Source organism: Paramormyrops kingsleyae, chromosome 13 (assembly GCF_048594095.1).
Source record: "Paramormyrops kingsleyae isolate MSU_618 chromosome 13, PKINGS_0.4, whole genome shotgun sequence".
NCBI lineage: Eukaryota > Metazoa > Chordata > Actinopteri > Osteoglossiformes > Mormyridae > Paramormyrops > Paramormyrops kingsleyae.
This window is the reverse complement of record NC_132809.1, coordinates 4,009,313-4,032,130: the sequence shown is the minus strand read 5'-3', so window position 1 is coordinate 4,032,130 and position 22,818 is coordinate 4,009,313. Positions and strand designations below refer to the sequence as shown.

General features: G+C 40.1%; 1 protein-coding gene across 1 annotated transcript in view; it reads left to right on the top strand.

The window, feature by feature from the left end:
- Positions 1-22,818, top strand: part of LOC140578138 (uncharacterized) — a 51,143-nt gene that overhangs the window by 15,521 nt on the left and 12,804 nt on the right. The gene's annotated exons all lie outside the window — the stretch shown is intronic.

Genomic DNA, 22,818 nt, shown 5'->3' with positions numbered 1-22,818 from the left:
CCCTCGCTTTGGATGTCTGATTTGGTTGAGATAGTCTGAGTAGCTGAGTAGTACAGTAGGTAGAAATAGTCAGCTTCTTACCTATTCTGGTAGGTGTAGATCATACAGGTTAAGCTTTGTTTGTGCTGCTGTGTAAGCTTAGACTTTCTTGCATATTCTGCACAGCATTGCTCTGTTGGGACATGGCCCATATAATAGCAGTATGATCATACTTTGTCCTTCGTACAAACTGTTCATCTAGACATGAGATGGCCTTAAAGTACTTAATGGCATTCATGAAATGTAGCACTGACTCTGTCTGCTAGCCAATTCACTTACAAGTGTTACATGTCCAACATATTAAACAGTCAGACAGTAGTATTCCGAAATTGACAACTTCCTACCTAATTTGGTAGGTGTAGATGTTACAGGTTAAGCTTGATTTATGCTGGCTGTGTAAACTTAGTCATGCAAATTTACAGCAATATTGCTGACCTGGGGCGTTGGTCAATATAACAGAACTACAGTAATGCTTTGTCGTTTTTGTAGGCTCTTCATTTAGATGTGATTTTAGCCTCATATATGCAGTAGTGTGCTGTTACCAGTATTGTGACTATGAAATCCTTTATCAGCTGCCTCAGACAGTAACATAAGCATAGTAGTTTGTTTCAGACAACTATAGTCTATTTTCATTTTACAATGTGTATAATGTGTTTTCCATTATGTCTCTAATGAATAATAATAAATATTATAATCATTAATAAAGTCATCATTCTTAAGCATGTTAAATACACATGTAAATGTCACAATAAATTTCAATTACGGTAGGTGAAACAGGCAGTAAAGGAAATACACATACAGAAAGTATTACAATGTCCTGAGCAACATTGAAAGAAAAACACAATACACTATAATGACATTATATTGTAAATGGCCATAATGTATAAAATTAGCCTGCTGTATGCATGCAGTCCCTGGTGTGGCAGTTTGACTACTGCCATTTGCAGAAGCAGCATTAGTACACCAATATAGGATATAATATAGAACCCTTTGGTGAAGTGCCTTAGCCCAAAATAATGTGTGGTTTGTGTCAGATGGTCTAAGTAGTCGGTAGAAATAGGCACTTGCATACCTAATATTTTAAGTCTCGATCATAAAAGTTAAGCTTACTTTATAATACCTCAATAAACAGATGCTGTCTTGTATATTTAAAACAACAGTGGCTTATTCCATTTGTAAAGTATTCTTTTAGACATGAGAAGCCCTGAAATAATTAAATGGCATTAATGAAATAGAGGACAAACTCCACCTGCTGGCGAATCCATAAAAAATAATCCAAAAAAGTGCAACATAAATAGAGCAACATCTCCACCTACAGTACTGGCCAATTTAATACAAAAATGCAAAAAATCTGCAATATATTCTGCCTGGCTTATAAATAAAATCTGATAATTTTCTATAAGGCAAATAGCAGAAAAATTAAAGGAGCTTAAAAATATGGACTGAGGTGAAGAGAAAGTTAACAATTCTTTGAAAGTATTATGAAGGATATTTCAGCTGAATTAGCCAAGGTAGGTATTAGACATAGTAGGACAATAGCTGAACCACTCCCGTTTGACTGATCGCCACCAAACTTGGAAGGTCTGTCTGAAGTCCAGCGATACCAAAGTGAATCAAATTTTGTATGGATTGGATGAAGCATGCCTGAGATTTAGCTGTTTGAATGAAATTGGAATGGAAATGGTGTGGCCAGCAGGTGGAGTAAGCGCTCCATTTTAGAAATGCTATTAAATGCTTTCAGACCTTCTCATTTGAAATGAAGTCTGATAATGCTGTATAAGGCAAATTGGTGAAAAATTAAAGGAAATTAAAAATATGGACTCAGGAGAAGAGAAAGATAACAACTCTTTGAAGGTTTCATGAGGAATAAGGACTTTTCAGGTGAATCTGCTAAGGTGGGTCTTAGACATATATGGACAGTGGCTGTCGTGCCCCCAATTGACTGATCGGCACCAAACTTGGAGGGTCTGTCTGGGGTCCCCTGCTGCATTAGTCAGTAAAATTTGATGAGGATTTGATGAAGAATGCCTAAGAATTAGCTGTTTGATTGAAATGAGCATGGAAATGCTGTAGGTTCAGTGTGGTTGGTGGCCATACTGTACAGGCAGGTGAAGTTATCTTTATAAATTATACATAAGGGCAGTGTCCTGATTGATCTACTACCAGAATGACCTACTTCGGCTGGACATTGCAGTAGTGATAGTAATATGTTATTTATTAAGTTTTTAAATATGACAAGGGAATGCAAATGACTATCATGCGACATTGCATATATCTTGATTTGGCATGAATCACTGAAATTGCTGGACAAATGATTTTAACCAGTGAAATGTCACTGGATCAACAATTAGATAAATGTAAGATGAACTGATTTTGCAGGTTTACACAGACATGTTATGTTGCTGTAGCGCCCCTGTTTGACCGATCGGCACAAAATTTGGAGGGCCCTTCCGCAGTAATGTCTTACATTATGGATTTAAGTTTGGTGATGATTTGGTGAGACATGCCTGAGATATAGCTGTCTGATTGAAATGGGCGAGGCACCAGTACAGTCAGGGTGTCCCTGGTGGCCATACCTTACCGAAAGTTTATGTTTTTTCTGTAAATCTTTAAAAGGACTGTCTCCTGATTATAATGACAACAGACTTATGTAGATTGGCCGAAAATACTAGGAGATGAATGAAAAAGCCTGTTTTTATAAAAATATAAATTGTGCAAAAACGCAAAGATGAAGAGAAAAGCTCTATATGTTGTTTGATTTGTCATGACATAGTGGATTAGACTGGCAATAAATTTCAACTGTAGGCATGACAGTTCTGCAGATATAGGCAGAAATGTAAATCAGGGCACTGTAGCGCCCCCATGTGGCTCAGTGAGGTGTCCTTTGTATAGTGGGCTGCGGGTCGTAGGCCAAATATACCACCAAAATTTGGTCTTGATTGGTCATTGATAAGCCTGTCAAATGGCTGCTCGCTTTTGATTGGCTGATGGCGGCCACTCTTTAAGCAATAATGACTGCCATTGTATGTGACTGACCTCAGGCTGGGCCCTAGTACATATCTGCCAAATTTCAGTTTGATTGGCCAAGGCAGTCAGGAGATATTGCCAGTTTTTAGTTGTAGCGCCCCCTATTGACGAAATGCAGCCCGCCTTGGACCGTGTCCCCAGAATGGTGTAGGGAGGTAGCATTTCAAATTTGGTCAAGGTAGGCCAAGGCATGGCCAAGTTATAGCCGTTAGACCAAAACGGGCCAAATTTGGATATTGTTTGGGCATGGCTAATGGCCGTAGGATATAAAAATGTCTGAATTTTGTTAATGATTCTTGATCAGCTGAGAATTCTGATTCGTCTGACACCTCATTTGTCTGATTTGGTAGGACAAGCTTTGACTGTAAGGAAAAAGTATGATTTGCAAATTATGCAAATTAGCAAAAAATCTAAGTAGGCGGAGCTTCATGGTCCCATTGACTTTTTGGTAGGGCATGGCTGTCTGCATCAGTAGAAAAAAGAATTTCGAACGTAGGACAAACAGGACAGGAGATATCATCCAAAACGCGTTGGGGGGCGCTACGGCGCCCCCCTTTGGCTGAGTCGGACGGGTCGGACACGCTGAGTAGTGGGTAGGAATTGCAATCATCCTACCAAATTTGGTCGGCCTAGGACTTACGGTTTAGGCTGGGCATTCAGTTTTACGGCAGAAAAATAATAATTATAAAAGAGAAAAATCCTAAGAAAAACAATAATGGTCCATAAGGACTTCGTCCTTTGGACCCTTAACTAGAAACTGCAAGCAGTTACGAAAGGGTCCAAAGCGTAGGACGATCGGACTGGTAGGACAGTAGAGGAATAATGGCAGAGAACCGGCGGCCACGGTAGTAGAATGTCAGACAGAATTAGACTGCCATAACAAGATAGTATATGTAGGACAGAGCAGGACGGTCTCAGTAGTAGGCAGACATTACGATGTAGATGCTTTTAGTGCAGGTGTAACAGGCCAGTAAACATCAGAGAGCACACTGTGCACATCAGGATACCAAGATGAAACACCAACCGAAGCTGGGTTCGAACCGGCGACCCTGTGATTACAGGCACACAGGATTAGCACACTGAGCCACCCGCTGCTGTGGGTAAGATGGGTGAGATCGGTAGACACCTTCCTACCTGATCAGGTAACTCATTATAGCTGAATTAGACTATGGAGGCCATAGACATATATGGACAGTGGCTATAGCATTCCCAGTTAACCTATTGACATAAAATTTGGAGGGTCTCTCTGCGGTACAGCCATTCATCAGAGATAGATATTTGGAAATGATTGGCTGAAGCATGCATGAGATTTAGCTGTCTGATTGAAATGGACGTGGCACCAGTACAGTCAGGGTGTGGCTGGTGGCGGTACCGCACTGAAAGTTTAAGTTTTTTTCTCTAAATCTTTAAAAGGACTGTCTCCTGACTTGAATGACAACAGATTTATGTATGTTGAGCGAAAATCTAAGGAGGTTAACAAAATAACCTGTTTTCAGACAAATAGAAATCATGCAAAAACACAAAGAGGGAGGACCAAGTTGTATATGTTGTTAGATTAGTCATGAAGTCGTGAATTGGAATCGCAAAAAATTTCAACTGTAGGCTTGACAGTTCTGAAGATATAGGCATAAATGCAAATCGGGGTGCTGTAGCGCCCCCATCTGACTGACTGTGATGGGTCAATGGGACTGAGTAGTGGGTAGGAATAGGAATCTTGTTGCCAAATTTGGTCGGCCTAGGACTTACGGTTTTGGCTGGGCATTCAGTTTTAGGGAAGAATAATTATTGTTCAACCCTCTGAAGTAGTGCCTGAGCACGTCTAAATTAACAATAATAGAAGCTTCGTTGATCGTTGTGGGGAAGACGCCTTCATGTCTCCCCAGCTCACTTCACGGATGGTATGCTGTGCACATCGGGCTGCCTTGCTCGAGTACCCACCAAAGCTGGGTTCGAACCTGCGACCCTCTGATTACATGCATACAAGTTTAGCCCACTGAGCCACCCGTTGCTGTGGTTAAATTGGGTGAGATTGGTAGACACCTTCCTACCTGATCTGGTTACTCATTTTAGCTCAATAAGCATAGGTGAGTCTTAGACACATATAGACAGTGAAAGTAGCACATCCATTTGACCGATCGACACGAAATTTGGAGGGTATCTTTGCGGTACAGCCCTTTATTAACGAGAGATATTTGGTAATGATTGGCTGAAGCATCCCTAACATATAGCTGTCTGATCGAAATGGGAAAGGCAGCAGTACAGTCAGGGTGTGCCTGGTGGCCGTAACTTACTGAAAGTTTATGTTTTTTCCCTAAGTCTTTAAAAGGACTGTCTCTTGATTTAAATGACAACAAACTTATGTAGGTGTGGTGAAAATCCTAGGAGGTGAATGAAATGACCTGTTTTCAGAGAAATATAAATCATGTAAAATCACAAAAATGGAGAACCAAGTTCTATATGCAGTTGGATTCTTCAGGACATAGTAAATTGGACTGGCAATAAAATTTAAGTGTAGGCTTGGCAGTTCTGGAGAAATAGGCAGAAATGCAGATGGGGGTGCTGTCACGCCCCCATCTGGCCTAATGAGATGTCCTTTACAGGGTGGGCTAAGGGTCAGAGGACAAATGTACCAGTTAAATTTTTGATTTAGATTGGTCATCATTAAGCCAGTCAAATTGCTGCTTAATTTTGATTGGCCGATGGCGGCCACTGTTTCAGGACTCATGACTACCATTGTACGTGACTGACCTCAGGCTGCGTCCTAGTACATACCTTCCAAATTTCAGTTGGATTGGCCGAGGCAGTCAGAAGATATTGGCAGTTTTTAGTTGTAGCGCCCCCTATGGACGAAATGCGGCCCGCCTTGGACCGTGTCCCCAGAATGGTGTAGGGAGGTAAGATTTCAAATTTGGACAAGGTAGGCCAAGGCACGGCCAAGTTATAGCAGTCAGACCACAACTGGTCAAATTTGGACATTGTCTGGGCGTGGCTAATGGCCGTAGGACATAGAAAAGTCTGAAATTTGTGGATGATTCTTGATCAGCTCAGAGTTCTGATTCGTTTGACACTTCATATGTCTGATTTGGTAGGACAAGCTAGGACTTTAAAAGATAAGTAGTATTTGCAAAATAAGCAAATTAGCAAAAAATCTAAGTAGGCGGAGCTTCATGGTCCCATTGACTTTTTGGTAGGGCATGGCTGTCTGTATCAGGAGAAAAAAGAATTTCGAAGGTCGGACAAACTGGACAGGAGATATCGTCCAAAACGTGTTGGGGGGCGCTACGGCGCCCCCCTCTGGCTGAGTCGGACGCGTCGGACACGCTGAGTAGTGGGTAGGAATTCCAATCATCCTACCAAATTTGGTAGGCCTAGGACTTACGGTTTAGGCTGGGCATTCAGTTTTACGGCAGAAAAATAATAATAATAATAATAAAAGAGAAAAATCCTAAGAAAAACAATAATGGTCCATAAGGACTTCGTCCTTTGGACCCTTAACAAGAAATGTAGGACAGAATGTAGAACCCTGTGGTGTAGTGCCTGAACCTGACTGAATGCATTGTTTTGGTCAGATGGTCTGAGTAGTAGGTAGAAATCAGGATATAGATTAGTTAGTATCGGTCTAACAGGTCAGCAAATGTAGGACAGAATGTAGAACCCTGTGGTGTAGTGCCTGAACCTGACTGAATGCATTGTTTTGGTCAGATGGTCTCGGTAGTAGGTAGAAATCAGGATATAGATTAGTTAGTATCGGTCTAACAGATCAGCAAATGTAGGACATAATGTAGAACCCTGTGGTGGAGTGCCTTAGCCTGACTGAATGCATTGTTTTGGTCAGATGGTCTCGGTAGTAGGTAGAAATCAGGATATAGATTAGTTAGTATCGGTCTAACAGGTCAGCAAATGTAGGACAGAATGTAGAACCCTGTGGTGGAGTGCCTGAACCTGACTGAATGCATTGTTTTGGTCAGATGGTCTCGGTAGTAGGTAGAAATCAGGATATAGATTAGTTAGTATCGGTCTAACAGGTCAGCAAATGTAGGACAGAATGTAGAACCCTGTGGTGGAGTGCCTTAGCCTGACTGAATGCATGGTTTGGGTCAGATGGCCTGACTAGTTGGTAGATTTAGGGACCTTCATACCTGGTCTGGTAAGTCTAGATATTACAGAGTTGCTTTTTTATACTGCCTGTGTAAACATAGGCTGTGTTGCATATTCTTAACAAAGTGCTGAGTTGCGTAGTGTCACATGTAACAGCAGTAATATCATGCTGTATCGTATTCTAGGTTATACATTTAGACAGGAGAAAGGCTAAAAGTATTGAAGGCATTATTGAAATGGAGCGCTGACTCCACCTGCTGGCCAATTTATTATAAAATTGTAATTGCTGCAGTGTACACAGCCTGAAGAAAGATTGAAGTTTGAAAGATTTGTAAAAGTCAAATGGCAGGAAAATATAAGCAGATTAAAAATATGGACTTAGATGAAGGGAAAGGTGATTAATATTTTAATTTTTAAATAAACAATAAGCAGATTTCAGCTGCATTAACAAAGGTTAGTCTTAGACAGATTAAGACAGTGGCTGTAGGGCCCCCGTTTGACCTATTGCCTCCAAACTTGGAAGGTCTTTCTGAAGTCTAGTAACACAGATGTGCGTCAAATTTTGTGAGGATTGGATGAAGCATGCCAGAGATATAGCTATTTGAATGAAATGGGCATGGAAATAGTGTGGCCAGCAGGTGGAGTCAGCGCTCCATTTTAGAAATTATATTGAATACTTTCAGGCCTTCTTATGTGTAAATTAAGTCTGATAATGATCTATGAGGCAAATGGGTGAAAACTGAAAGTGAATAAAAAATATGGACTAAGGTGAAGGGAAAGGTAAGAATTCTTTCAAGGTTTTATGAGAAATAAGGACATTTCAGCTGAATTTGCTAAGGTGGGTCTTAGACATATATGGACAGTGGCTGTAGCGCCCCCGTTTGACCGATTGGCACCAAAATTGGAGGGTCTGTCTGAGGTCCCTTACTACATTAGCCGGTCAAATTTGATGAGGATTGGATGAAGAATGCCTCAGATTTAGCTGTTTGATTGAAATGAGCATGGAAATGCTGTAGTTTCAGTGTGGCTGGTGGCCATACTGTACAGGCAGGTGAAGTTATCTTTATAAATTATACATAAGGGCAGTGTCCTGATTGATCTACTACCAGAATGACCTACTTCGGCTGGACATTGCAGTAGTGATAGTAATATGTTATTTATTAAGTTTTTAAATATGACAAGGGAATGCAAATGACTATCATGCGACATTGCATATATCTTGATTTGGCATGAATCACTGAAATTGCTGGACAAATGATTTTAACCAGTGAAATGTCACTGGATCAACAATTAGATAAATGTAAGATGAACTGATTTTGCAGGTTTACACAGACATGTTATGTTGCTGTAGCGCCCCTGTTTGACCGATCGGCACAAAATTTGGAGGGCCCTTCCGCAGTAATGTCTTACATTATGGATTTAAGTTTGGTGATGATTTGGTGAGACATGCCTGAGATATAGCTGTCTGATTGAAATGGGCGAGGCACCAGTACAGTCAGGGTGTCCCTGGTGGCCATACCTTACCGAAAGTTTATGTTTTTTCTGTAAATCTTTAAAAGGACTGTCTCCTGATTATAATGACAACAGACTTATGTAGATTGGCCGAAAATCATAGGAGGATAATGAAAAAGCCTGTTTTTAGAAAAATAGAAAATTGTGCAATAATGCGAAGATGCATATAATAGCTCTATATGTTGTTTGATTTGTCATGACATAGTGGATTAGACTGGCAATAAATTTCAACTGTAGGCATGACAGTTCTGCAGATATAGGCAGAAATGTAAATCAGGGCACTGTAGCGCCCCCATGTGGCTCAGTGAGGTGTCCTTTGTATAGTGGGCTGCGGGTCGTAGGCCAAATATACCACCAAAAGTTGGTCTTGATTGGTCATTGATAAGCCTGTCAAATGGCTGCTCGATTTTGATTGGCTGATGGCGGCCACTCTTTAAGCAATAATGACTGCCATTGTATGTGACTGACCTCAGGCTGGGCCCTAGTACATATCTGCCAAATTTCAGTTTGATTGGCCAAGGCAGTCAGGAGATATTGCCAGTTTTTAGTTGTAGCGCCCCCTATGGACGAAATGCAGCCCGCCTTGGACTGTGTCCCCAGAATGGTGTAGGGAGGTAGCATTTCAAATTTGGTCAAGGTAGGCCAAGGCACAGCCAAGTTATAGCCGTTAGACCAAAACGGGCCAAATTTGGATATTTTTTGGGCATGGCTAATGGCCGTAGGATATAAAAATGTCTGAATTTTGTTAATGATTCTTGATCAGCTGAGAATTCTGATTCGTCTGACAACTCATTTGTCTGATTTGGTAGGACAAGCTTTGACTGTAAGGAAAAAGTATGATTTGCAAATTATGCAAATTAGCAAAAAATCTAAGTAGGCGGAGCTTCATGGTCCCATTGACTTTTTGGTAGGGCATGGCTGTCTGCATCAGGAGAAAAAATAATTTCGAACGTAGGACAAACAGGACAGGAGATATCGTCCAAAACGCGTTGGGGGGCGCTACGGCGCCCCCCTTTGGCTGAGTCGGACGGGTCGGACACGCTGAGTAGTGGGTAGGAATTGCAATCATCCTACCAAATTTGGTCGGCCTAGGACTTACGGTTTAGGCTGGGCATTAAGTTTTACGGCAGAAAAATAATAATAATAATAATAAAAGAGAAAAATCCTAAGAAAAATAATCCTAAGAAAAACAATAATGGTCCATAAGGACTTCGTCCTTTGGACCCTTAATAACTAGAAACTGCAGGCAGTTACGAAAGGGTCCAAAGCGCAGGACGATCGGACTGGTAGGACAGTAGAGGAATAACGGCAGAGAACCGGCGGCAAGGGTAGTAGAAAGTCAGACAGAATTAGACTGCCATAACAGGATAGGCGATGTAGGACAGAGCAGGACGGTCTCAGTAGTAGGCAGACATTACGATGTAGATGCTTTTAGTGCAGGTGTAACAGGCCAGTAAACATCAGAGAGTACACTGTGCACATCAGGATACCTAGCTGAAACACCAACCTAAGCTGGGTTCGAACCAGCGACCCTCTGATTACAGGCACACAGGATTAGCACACTGAGCCACCGCTGCTGTTGGTAAAATGAGTGAGATCAGTAGACACCTTCCTACCTGATCTGGTAACTCATTATACAGTAGCTTAATTAGACTAGGTCGGTTTTAGACATATATGGACAGTGGCTATAGCGCTCCCGTTTGACCTATTGACACAAAATTTCAAGGGTCTCTCTGCGGTACAGTCGTACATCAGTGAGCCAAATTTTGTAATGATTGGCTGAAGCATCCCTGAGATATAGCTGTCTGATTGAAATGGGCAAGACAACAGTACAGTCAGGGTGTGGCTGGTGGCTGTATCTTACTGAAAGTTTAAGTTTTTTCTCTAAATCTTTAAAAGGACTGTCTCCTGATTTGAATGACAACAGATTTATGTATGTTGGGCGAAAATCCTACGAGGTTAACAAAATAACCTATTTTCAAACAACTATAAATCATGCAAAAAGGCAAAGATGTAGAACCAAGTTCTATATGCAGTTGAAATTCGTCATGACATAGTGAATTGGACTGGCAATAAATTTCAACTGTAGGCTTGACAGTTCTGTAGATATAGGCGTAAATGCAAATCGGGGTGCTGTAGCGCCCCCCTCTGACTGACTGCGACGGGTCAGTGGGACTGAGTAGTGGGTAGGAATAGGAATCTTGTTGCCAAATTTGGTCAGTCTAGGACTTACGGTTTAGGCTGGGCATTCAGTTGTAGGGAAGAAAAATAATTATTGTTCAACCTTATGAAGGAGTCCCTGAGCCCGTCTAAATTATAAAAAAAGAAGCTTCATTAATCCACATCTCCCCAGCTCACTTTATGGAGGGTATGCTGTGCACATCGGGATGCGTAGCTCGAGTACCCACCGAAGCTGGGTTCGAACCTGCAACTCTCTGATTACAAGCATACAAGTTTAGCCCACTGAGCCACCCACTGCCGTGGGCAAAATGGGTGAGATCGGTAGACACCTTCCTACCTGATCTGGTAACTCATTTTAGCTCAATGAGCCTAGGTGGGTCTTAGACACATACAGACAGTGGCCGTAGCATTACCGTTTGACCGATCGACACAAAATTTGTATGGTATCTCTGCAGTACAGCCATACATTTGCGAGAGAAATTTTGTAATGATTGGCTGAAGCATCCCTGAGATATAGCTGTCTGATTGAAATGGGCGAGGTACCAGTACAGTCAGGGTGTGGCTGGTGGCTGTACCTTGCCGAAAGTTTAAGTTTTTTTCTGTAAGTCTTTAAAAGGACTGTTTCCTGATTATAAAGACAGCAGATTTATGTAGGTTCGGTGAAAATCCTTGCAGTTTAATGAAATAACCTGTTTTCAAAGAACTATAAATCATGCAAAAACACAAAGATGCAGAACCAAGTTCTATACGTTGTCAGGTTTGACATGACGTTGTGAATTCGATTGGCAATAAATTTCAACTGTAGGCTTGACAGTTCTGTAGATATAGGCAGAAATGCAAATCAGACTGCTGTAGCGCCCCCATCTGACTGACTGGGACGGGTCATAGGGGCTGAGTAGTGGGTAGGAATAGGCATCTTGGTGCCAAATTTGGTCAGCCTAGGTCTTATGGTTTAGGCTGGGCATTCAGTTTTAGGGAAGAAAAATAATTATAATCTAACCGTTTGGAAGAGAGCCTGAGCCCATCTGAATGGCTGGTTTAAATAAAATTTTGTGTATTTTTTTTCCCTCATGTGGAAAACACCTTTATGTCTCCCCACTTGCTTTACGGAGAGCATGCTGCGCACATCGGGCTGTCTAGCTCGAGTACCCACCGAAGCTGGGTTCGAACCGGCGACCCTCTGATTACAAGCATGCAAGTTTAGCCCACTGAGCCACCCGCTGCTGTTGGCAAAATGGGTGAGATCGCTGGACACCTTCCTACCTGATCTGGTAACTCATTTTAGCTGAATTGGCCTAGATTGGTTTTAGTAACATATGAACAGTGGCCGTAGCGCTCCCATTTGACCAATCGACACAAAATTTGGAGGGTCTCTCCGTGGTAGAGCCCTACAATAGTGAGAGAAATTTGGCAATGATTTGATGAAGAATGCCTTAGATATAGCTCTCTGATTGAAATGGACATGGCATAAGTATGGTCATGGTGTGGCTTTTGGCCATACCTTATTGAAATTTTAAGTTTTTTTCCATCAATCTTTAAAAGGATTGTCTTTTGATATAAATGACAACAGACTTATGTAGGTGTGGTGAAAATCCTAGGAGGTGAACAAAATGACCTGTTTTCAGAGAAATATAAATCATGCAAAAACACAAAGATGTATAACCAAGTTCTTTATGCAGTTGGATTCAGCAGGACATAGTGAATTGGACTGGCAATAAAATTAAAGTGCAAGCTTGGCAGTTCTGGAGAAATAGGCAGAAATGCAGATAGGGGCGCTGTCATGCCCCCATCTGGCCTATAATGAGATGTCCTTTACATGGTGGGCTGAGGGTCAGAGGACAAATGTACCAGCTAAATTTGATTTGGATTGGTCATCATTAAGCCAGTCAAATTGCTGCTTGATATTGATTGGCCGATGACGGCCACTGTTTCAGGACTTATGACTGTCATTGTAGGTGACTGACCTCAGGTTGGGACCTAGTACATATGGGCCAAATTACACTTGGATTGGCCAAGGCAGTCAGGAGATATTGGCGGTTTTTAGTTGTAGCGCCCCCTATGGACGAAATGCGGCCCGCCTTGGACCGTGTCTCCAGAATTGTGTAGGGAGGTAGGATTTCAAATTTGGACAAGGTAGGCCAAGGCACGGCCAAGTTATAGCAGTCAGACCACAACTGGTCAAATTTGGACATTGTTTGGGCGTGGCTAATGGCCGTAGGACATAGAAAAGTCTGAAATTTGTGGATGATTCTTGATCAGCTCATAGTTCTGATTGGTTTGACACCTCATTTGTCTGATTTGGTAGGACAAGATAATTAGTATTTGCAAAATATGCAAATTAGCAAATAATCTAAGTAGGCGGAGCTTCATGGTCCCATTGACTTTTTCGTAGGGCATGGCTGTCTGTATCAGCAGAAAAAACAATTTTGATTGTACGACAAACAGGACAGGAGATATCGACTGAAATGTGTTGGGGGCGCTATGGCACCCCCCTTTGGCTGACTCGGACAACCTGAGTAGTGGGTAGGAATTGCAACCATCTTACCAAGTTTGGTCAGCCTAGGACTTATGGTTTAGGCTGGGCATTCAGTTTTATGGAAGAAAGATAAAAGAAGAAAATCCTTACAAAATCAACTACGTGCTTTGGACTGTTAACCAGATATATGTAGGTTTGGTGAAAATCCTAGGTGGTTAATGAAAAAAGCTGTTTTCAGACAAATATAAAGGATGAGACATAACATTTGGACATTACAGTAGAAATCTTCATCAAGTCAGGATGAACGACATATTGTTGTATATGATAAAGCCTACACCAATATGCAACACAAAGACACAAAATATCACTTTATCATTTATTAAACAAAATATAAAATAAACAGTTTTATAAACTGTCAAATAGAAACACTTAAGCATGTAAACACAATATAAAGCATCAAATTTACAAACAATAAACAGCATTATATAATGAGCAAAAAAAGAAACGTCCCTTTTTCAGGACTGTGTATTTCATACAATAATGTTGTATATATCCAAATAACTTTACAGATCTTCATTGTAAATGGTCTAAACAATGTTTTCCATGCATGTTCAATTAACCATAATCAATTAATTAACATGCACATCCGAATATCACACCTATGTGACAGGTACAGGATGGCCACAACAACTGCCCGAGTCACACCAGGAACACACAAGCCCTCAGTCCAGCCTCTCTCAGCCTATTGCGGACAGTCTGAGCACTGATGGAGGGCTTGTGTGTTCCTGGTGTGACTCGGGCAGTTGTGGTGGCCATCCTGTACCTGTCACGCAGGTGTGATATTCGGATGTACCGATCCTGTGCAGGTGTTGTTACACGTGGTCTTCCACTGCGAGGATGATCAGCTGTCCTTCCTGTCTCCCTGTAGCGCTGTCTTAGGCGTCTCACAGTGCGGACATGGCAATTTATTGCCCTAGCCACATCAGCAGTCCTCATGCCTCCCTGCAGCATGCCTAATGCACGTTCACGCAGATGAGCAGTGACCCTGGGCATCTTTCTTTGGGTGTTTTTCACAGTCGGTAGACAAGTCTCTTTAGTGTCCTGCGTTTTTAGAACTGTGACCTTAGATGCCTACTTTCTGTAAGCTGTTAAGATCTTAACGACCATTCCACAGGTGCATGTTAATTAATTGATTATGGTTAATTGAACATGCATGGAAAACATTGTTTAAACCATTTACAATGAAGATCTGTAAAGTTATTTAGATTTTTACAACCTTATTGTTGAAATACACAGTCCTGAAAAAGGGACGTTTCTTTTTTTGCTCAGTATATATGCATAAATATAACACTTCAGTTTGAAGCTAATCAATGATATATATTTTTAACTTTAAAAAAAAAATACCCTGCAAAACGTTGACATTACCATATGTAATTAAACAAAACAAACTCCGTGGAAAACTAAACATTTGACATTACGGCTACTCAGCTACAGAAGTCCCAGGACCATCACTGTTGTCCGTCTTTTCCTCACACTGCTTTATTCGTATAATCAAGTCGTCTTCGTTAAAGACGACAGAGAAGTGCACCAAATTAATGAAATGCTCCTCCATTTCCTTGACATCATTCATTAGACCGCACAAATTATACTCCGTGAGATACACACGAATTGCAGAATGACTTGCACTTAGTGTGTTATCTTTGCCATTTGCGGACAGACACAACGTGCCCAAATATGTTGCCAAGTAGGAAGACGACTTCTGCATAAATTTAAATCCGACACATCTGTGCACTGCTGCTTTCCCACCAGAGCATGTGAGCAGAGTGTAGCGGAGCTTGAGCGAGGAGCGGTCGGAATTTGGTCAGAGTGCTGAGTGGTTTTTTAATTAAGGCTGGAGCGGTCGCTCTGTCTCGCTCCAATTTCGCTCCGATACCGCTCACACTACGACTCTGAGGCGTGCCCAAATCTACCAAGAATTCATCTGTACAATTATCAAGACTGTTACACAAATTGACCGAGATAGATTTCACAAAGGAAACTGATAGATCATACAAGTGTACTATTGTTATGGAACGTATAGATGACAATAATATAGAGCACGAACACTGAAAACTGTTTCAGTCAGTAAATAATCACTTTGTAATCTAAAAAGATACCTTTCTCGGAAACATGAGAGTGTGCTACGCGAACACGCGGAGGCCAGAGCAAAATGTAAGCAAGTTTTATATGGTTGTAGCATATCAAGTCTATAAAGTAAATAAAAGTGTAAAAGCCTATAAAGTAAATATTGGTAATCAAATCAATTAGTTTTGTCATTCAAAGTAGGTCTAATATGGTTTTTTAATTTCACGTAACGCTGTCAGTGCAATTTTATTTTATAGAGAGACGCAGCAGCATCAATAGAAAAAAAATGAGGAATTTAAAACGTGGATGTTTCGTCTGTATATTTTTGTGTGGAATGCCATTTCCAAACCTGTCCGTTGTGCCTTTATGTTGTTTAAAAATAAATATTTTGTGTTCTGACTGGCAATGTTGCATTTGCTCATATTTCTTTATGACTTAAGGCTTCGGTTTAAGGTGACATTTGTTAGGCATGCAGATTATTTGTCCCTCTTTTAAATTGGAGGAAGCGTGGAGCGATTTGACTGGAGCGGGAAGAAATTTCAGTGGAGCAAGGAGCGGTGCTGAGTGGAGCGGCGAATTAGAGCGGAGGAGCGGGCGGAGCCAACAGCCTCGTGAGCGAGGAGCAGAAACTCTCAGCGCTCCACTCCGCTCACATGCTCTGTTTCCCACGCAAATCTTCTTGTTCAGCCTTACACTTGACAACACCGTTTACAAATTACCTGGACTGCTGTCACAGTCCCTGATAATTTCGAAACCCTCTCGCCCTCACCAAGTTCGCCAAAATCACTGACCACCACATCTCCAATTTCAACTATATATAGTGGTAGACTGACTACCTGAGAGGAATATTTTTCCAACCCTCTCCCTTGTTGATAAGTCTGTAAACCTATACGACTTTACAGGATGGACTTCAGTGATCTGTCCATCTAATAAACTCAGTGTTGTTCGTCCTGTTTTATCGCTGTTGTGAAACTATTTTGCTCCCTGTCAATGTCCTTCACGTTCACAATCTTTGTGGATGTTCCCAGGGCTAAAATTTCCGCTTCCAAGACACCAACCTATAACACAAATAAAGGCACAAAAATTACAACTTCAAACAAAAAAAATAACTGCTTACTCTGGAGCATATGCTACAACATTACAGTCACATTAAAATCACTGAAAGTTCACTTAGAGTTTTAAGGCACATTAAAAACGACTTAAATCGTCCCAGTTGTGACTTTGTACTACACTAACATGACAACCTACGTTAATTAAAATTTAAAGCCACGTTAACAACGTATTCCTCAACAGCTTACAAATCTATCAATATGGTACAGCAAAAGAATGCGCAACTCCTTATGATTGCACTGCTCATCACTATAGTAAGCCTAATTATCTTATTAGCATAATCTTAATTACTGATAACAATTCTTATTCGTAAGAATAACAGTCTAACTTTTTACATGTAAAAATTTCATTTCATTAGACTTTCATTATAATAACAACACAATTCGGCTTCGCATACATAACACTATACAACGCGTACTTACACTGTGCCTTGGTCCAAGCTGTTGGATCTTAGCAATGTTCATCTTTGATGTGATTGTTGATCAGAAGGACTTGGAAATTGTCAGTGATTGATGTAAGTAATCAATATATAGATTATCTATACTGTGAAAATTGGATTGGGAATTTTGTAGAAAGTTGTGAGGGAAGGTGGCAGGCGTTGCAGGTGCAGTTGTTCTAGCGTGGTACAATTATTAATGTTTTTATGGGTCAGTTGTTAATTGAGATTGATATAGTAGCCTAGATAACATGGCATAGTTTAAACAACGTTGGTTGCCAGGCGACCCGGTGACAAAATCAATCGATTGAAATGAGGGGGGGGGTGGCAATCTTAGGCTATAAATCATCATGAAAAACCCTTGTAGATCTTTGAAGAGGCAACACCCAAAGTGTCGGACGGTATTTTGTGGGTACAGAAAAAATCGCGGAGAAATAAGATGGCCAGTCCTGCTAAAATTGGAAAATTTGAAACTGAAAATTTACAGGGCTATTTACATTGTGTCTCTGTAATTAAAGTCTCACAACGTAATATCAAATACTTTAATAGTGTTCTTCAAACTGGCCGCGACGAATTTCATAAGGTGGTGTGTTTTTCACTAAAGAAGCACCGTTCTTTTGTCCAAGCAACAAAAAACTCTACTGCAGTGAAGTTGACCAATGTGAAAAGAAGCGTCAGTAAGTTGTAATTTTGGTAGCATGAAAGTTCATACCATAGGCGATTGTAATTGACAGCAAGTGGTTATTTTGCCTAAATTAGCCTGATGTTTGCTAACTGTTGTAATGTGTGTTTTTTTTTTTTTTCAGGTTTCTCAGATCCTAAAGGATTCGATATCATATGTAATAAAAGTACAAGCTTGGAGGTCGTGGACGTGCCATTTTCTGCAAGGGTCCCTCCAAGCTCATCAAAAATGACCATTGCCGAGATCCAACAGCTTGGACCCAAGCAGAGTGTAAGTAAGCCTTGTAGTGTTATGTATGGGAAGCCGAATTGTTTTTATTAAAATGAAAGTCTAATGAAATAATTTTTACATGTAAAAGTGTTAGTGTTATTCTTACGAATGAGAATTATGTTATGAGTAAGATTATGCTAATAAGACAATAACAATGAGCAGCGCAATCATATGCAGTTGCGTGTTTTGCTGTAGCATATCATTGATAGATTAGTAAGCTGTTGAGAGGAATACGTTTTTAACGTGGCTTTAAATTTGAATTAACGTAGGTTTTCTGTTGGTAGAAAGTCACGAAACGACTTAAATTGTCCCAAATCAATGTGTGTTAAAACTCTAAATGAACTTTCATCAATGTGACTAATGTTGTAGCATATGTTCCGAAGTAAGCGGTTATTTGTTGTTTTTTATTTTTTTGCAGTTGTAATTTTTGTGCCTATTTGTGTTATAGGTTGGTGTCATGGAAGCGCAAATCTTGGCCCTGGGAACGTCCACCAGGATCATAAATGTTAAAGGCGTCGACAGAGAAGTGAAGGACTTCTGCATAGGCGATGCCACAGGGCACACCAAACTTGATCTGTGGGATGGACAGATAACCAGTGTCAGTCCTCTAAAGTCTTACAGATTCACAAATCTGTCGACTAGGGAGACGGACAGACATATTTACTTGACAGGTAGTCCTTCTACTACCATTGTAGAAATTAATGATGTGGCCGTAGGTGATTTTGGCAAAATTGATGAGGGCGAGAAAGTACTGGAACTATCAGGGACTGTGACAGCAGTCCAAATTACTTGCAAACGCCGGTGTCAGAAATGCAAGGCCATGCAAGAATTGCATGGAAAAGCGGCAGTACACAGATGTGTAGGTTGCAAATTTATGCAGAAATCGCCGACGTACTTGCCAACATATTCCGGCACATTGTGCCTGTCTTGTGATGGGAAGGAACATACTTTGACGATGAGTAATTCCGCAATTGATACTTATGTCAAAGAGTATGATTTGTGCACCAAAGACGTTGAGGACATTGAAGAGCACTTTATTACGTTCGGAGAGTTTTCAGTTTTTTTTAATGAGAACTGCTTGATCACTATTATTAAGCAGCGTGAGGAGGCTGGGACCTCTAACTCAGCCATAAACTGAGATGTTTAGTTTCCACTGTTTTGTTTAATTACATTTTGTATTTTTTTTTTGTTCACAGTTCAAAATGTGTTTGTTTTATAAACCGTGAAATATACTTTATTGTCTATTTTATTTGTTAATAAATGACAAAGTGATATTTTGTGTGGCATATTGGTGTAGGCTTTGCTAATAGGACTAGTTTAATTATAGTAGTGTAAGTGTCTATTGTTGGTACGTGTTCGGTTATAGAAGTACAACATATAGTGAAATATAGTCTGAACAACCCTTAGTATGCGCAAATCAAAATAGAATTGAAAATGTCAACAGTTAAATGTCTTACAATGAACTGGAAAGTCACAATAACTAAAAATGTATAGCCTACATAAGAGAAATACGGCAGTAATAATACAGGAAATAAACTATGTTAATTTAACCATGTTAAATAGGGTTAAAAACTATACATGTGCATATGGTGACAGAGTTTTGTATTGAAAGTGAAGGTGACATAAGTATAAATGTAAGCAGGGAGATGGAAATGTAGGTACAGCTAAAAATGGCAGATCGGTTACACTTGGGAAGGGTTTACTTGGGTTGCGTATATTAAAAAGTTTTACGGTGTGAGATCTCGAAGCGCTTTCTGAGTCTCGCTGGTTTTGACATATACATTTCAGTGTGCCTGATTTTAGCAGGTGAAACAGACTGCTGCTGGGAATACACGAGTCACTGATTCAGTGATTGTGATTAATATATTATGTATTATTAGCAAGAACATAAATACTTGACATTTTCACAAGATTTATTCACTAAAGTTTCTAAAGACTATGTATGTTCTATGTCGACCTCTGTGAAAACGATCTTTTGAAAGAGGCAGCTGATGCTTGAAATGCTTCTGTTAAAATTTGACAATTTTTAACATTAAAAAAAGCGTTTCGGGGCGCAAAGGATTACTGTTATAATAATTGGTCAGTGTCACCATAGTAATTCATTACTTTCCATTTTAAGAGTTTGGTTAAGTTTTTTGTCAGCGAAATTTGTTTTTAATTGTATGTTGAAGGTTTGCTGCTGTATGTTTCAAGAGTTAGGTGTGTAATTTAGCGTAAAGAAATAACGTCATATAGTGGTAAGCTGATTAAGCATTAATTCAGAATAGCCGTGAAGAGGCGTTTTAGTGGCGGCCATTTTGTTTCTTGGTTTCACTGAGGTAGGTTGACAAATAGGCAGGGACCAGTATTTACGGTTTTGATTGGCTGACGTACGTGACCACTCCCAGGTCGCAGTCATAGGAAGGCTCCTGCGTCACATTTGACTTCTAGTCTTGCAACAGGTAAGAAGCTACATATGTGTAATGGTATGTTTTTATTCGTTTGTTGACGCTTTGCTGTTTTTTAATTGTAGGTGGTTTATTCTGTGGTAAGGTTTTTAAAAAATATTTTTAGTTCGGCCTTAGGAAATAGTGTTTGAGCACTAACGTAAGCGTTTGTTTCCTTGGTGTTAAATGCGCCACAAAGAGCTGTGGCAGCCATTTTAGGTGTCTTGTTTTTCCTAAGCATGTTGACATATATGGTCATACAGTAAAATATACTTTTATTCAGTTCAATTTTGTTTGTATAGCGCACTGTCAGAATATTAAATTGTCTGAATGCGCTTTACATTATCCCCGTTCATATAGGCCTATGTTTTAAAGTAATATATTTTGTAATGCAGCCGATAAGGATTTGGCAGCAGTAAATCACGTGCAAGTGATCAAAATTAAGCATAAAAATTAAGCGCAGAACGTGTTTTAAACGCTGTGTGTCTGTGGCATGTCGTAGTTTTATGTTTTTAACATTTATAATTACATTAGACGTATTATATTAAAGTAGTTTTTAAAACCTGAATTGGCTCCTACTTTCTCTCCTGACATGGATAGGGATAACTACTTTAATGAAAGGCTCCCCCTACTCGGCTAAATTGTTTGGTTTGTCTTGTACTTTTACTAGTTGGTTTCTTTGATTGAAAGACTCATCCAGCTGTTTCACTTTAACATTAGTGACACATGCATGATTATAGGAGACTGGCCAATCAACACACAGCAAGAACTCGGTGCTTAACTGAGATCCAGGTCTTTTTAATTGAAATGGTTAGAATGGTAGTTTGCAAATCCTGTCATAGCTCGTAGTGTCCCTCATGACATGGATTGAGTGGTCACCCTATCAGTGGTAGATTTATAAATGCGATAGTTGCCGAGATGCATAAGCGACTACCGTTGGGAAATATGTTAGATACGCATTCTTGGTACAAGTTGTTGGTTTGTGACCCACAGTAAACGCATCTTACAGTCAAGTTTTTTTTGTCTGGTGTATTTTTACTTTAAGAGAGAAAGTAGTACTCAATGCAGACGTGTCGACGTCAGCCTGCTTTTGAAATATCTGTATTTATTGAAGTGCATAAAGACTTGCATATAGACATGAGTGGAAATAGACTGGTTTTCAGAAAATGGCAGTTTCATTAACTTCTCATTCGGCATTTGAAACTAAGGACAGTTTTGTCGCCTGCAGCATGCCGAAAGCGCACAATTTCTGAAATTAGCATGCTAAACGTCTGTATTGTTTATGTGAGACATACTGGTTGCTTGTTTTGCCAGTATGTTTTCCAAAGTGAACATATGTAAAAGTTAATTTAAGTGTGTGGAACAATGGTCATTATTTGGTGATAATTTTTAAGTTTGTATTTTTAAGTTGTGTATTGTTTGTTATTGGTCATTCTATGTCAAATCATAAGTTTTGGACCACCTCATCACGGATTGTAATGAATGCTGATTTGGTCAGATGAGTAACTCATGAAACTGAAATTAAGCGTGTCTTGGATCAGAGGGAGGGAGATTTAAGCAAACAGTTTTAACTTTTTTTGTGGGGGCGGGCGGCGGAGTATGACTGCGTATATTTACCTTAATGTAAGCTGCACAGAAATGGTACTCATATTGTTTTAAAGCTATTGTCCAGCTATATACAGTAGATTGAACAAATTTATATGCCATCTGCATATGAATAATTGCTATGTAATAACTGATTAAAATGTTAGTTTTTTTTTGGTGTTGAATTTCTATTTTAAAAGTGGTTATTTTTTTTCCTACAGTTAGCTCATAAGAAAATTTGGATTTTGAGTTGTTGCTGAGATATGATTACTTATCTGAAATGTGTATCAAAACCACAATTACTCACAATGCTGTTAGCTTTGTGGGGTGGGACACCGTCAGGATTCATGGTGTTCATGGACAGCAGTCAATATAACAACTGAACTAATCACCAGAACACTTATTTTATGAGATATGTTTGTCTGCTTTTCAGGTGGTTGATGCAACATATTTTCCGATGTGCGCTCTCTGTCCGCTGGTGGGAATGTGCTCGTGTATGTCCGCACATGTGTCTGTGCGTGCGCATCAGAGCAGAAGGCCGCCATGCACAATACAGAGAGCAAAGTTAAAACTTTGTGTCCCTCAATATTGATCCAAGACATGCCCAATTTCAGTTTCATGACTTGATTATCTGACCAAATCACCATGCCAAGCGTTGTTGAAATCCGTGACGACAAGGTCCAAAAGTCTGATTATTTGACATGGAATGACCCTTATGTTCACCGTGGCTGTAAAAAAGGTTTAATTGGACATTAATATGTTGTTTGATCTAATTTGTCACTTATGTTAACTGCTATATGCAATAAGCTTCCTTAGTTTAATGCTCGCGCTTTTAGTACTGATTTGGTTATTA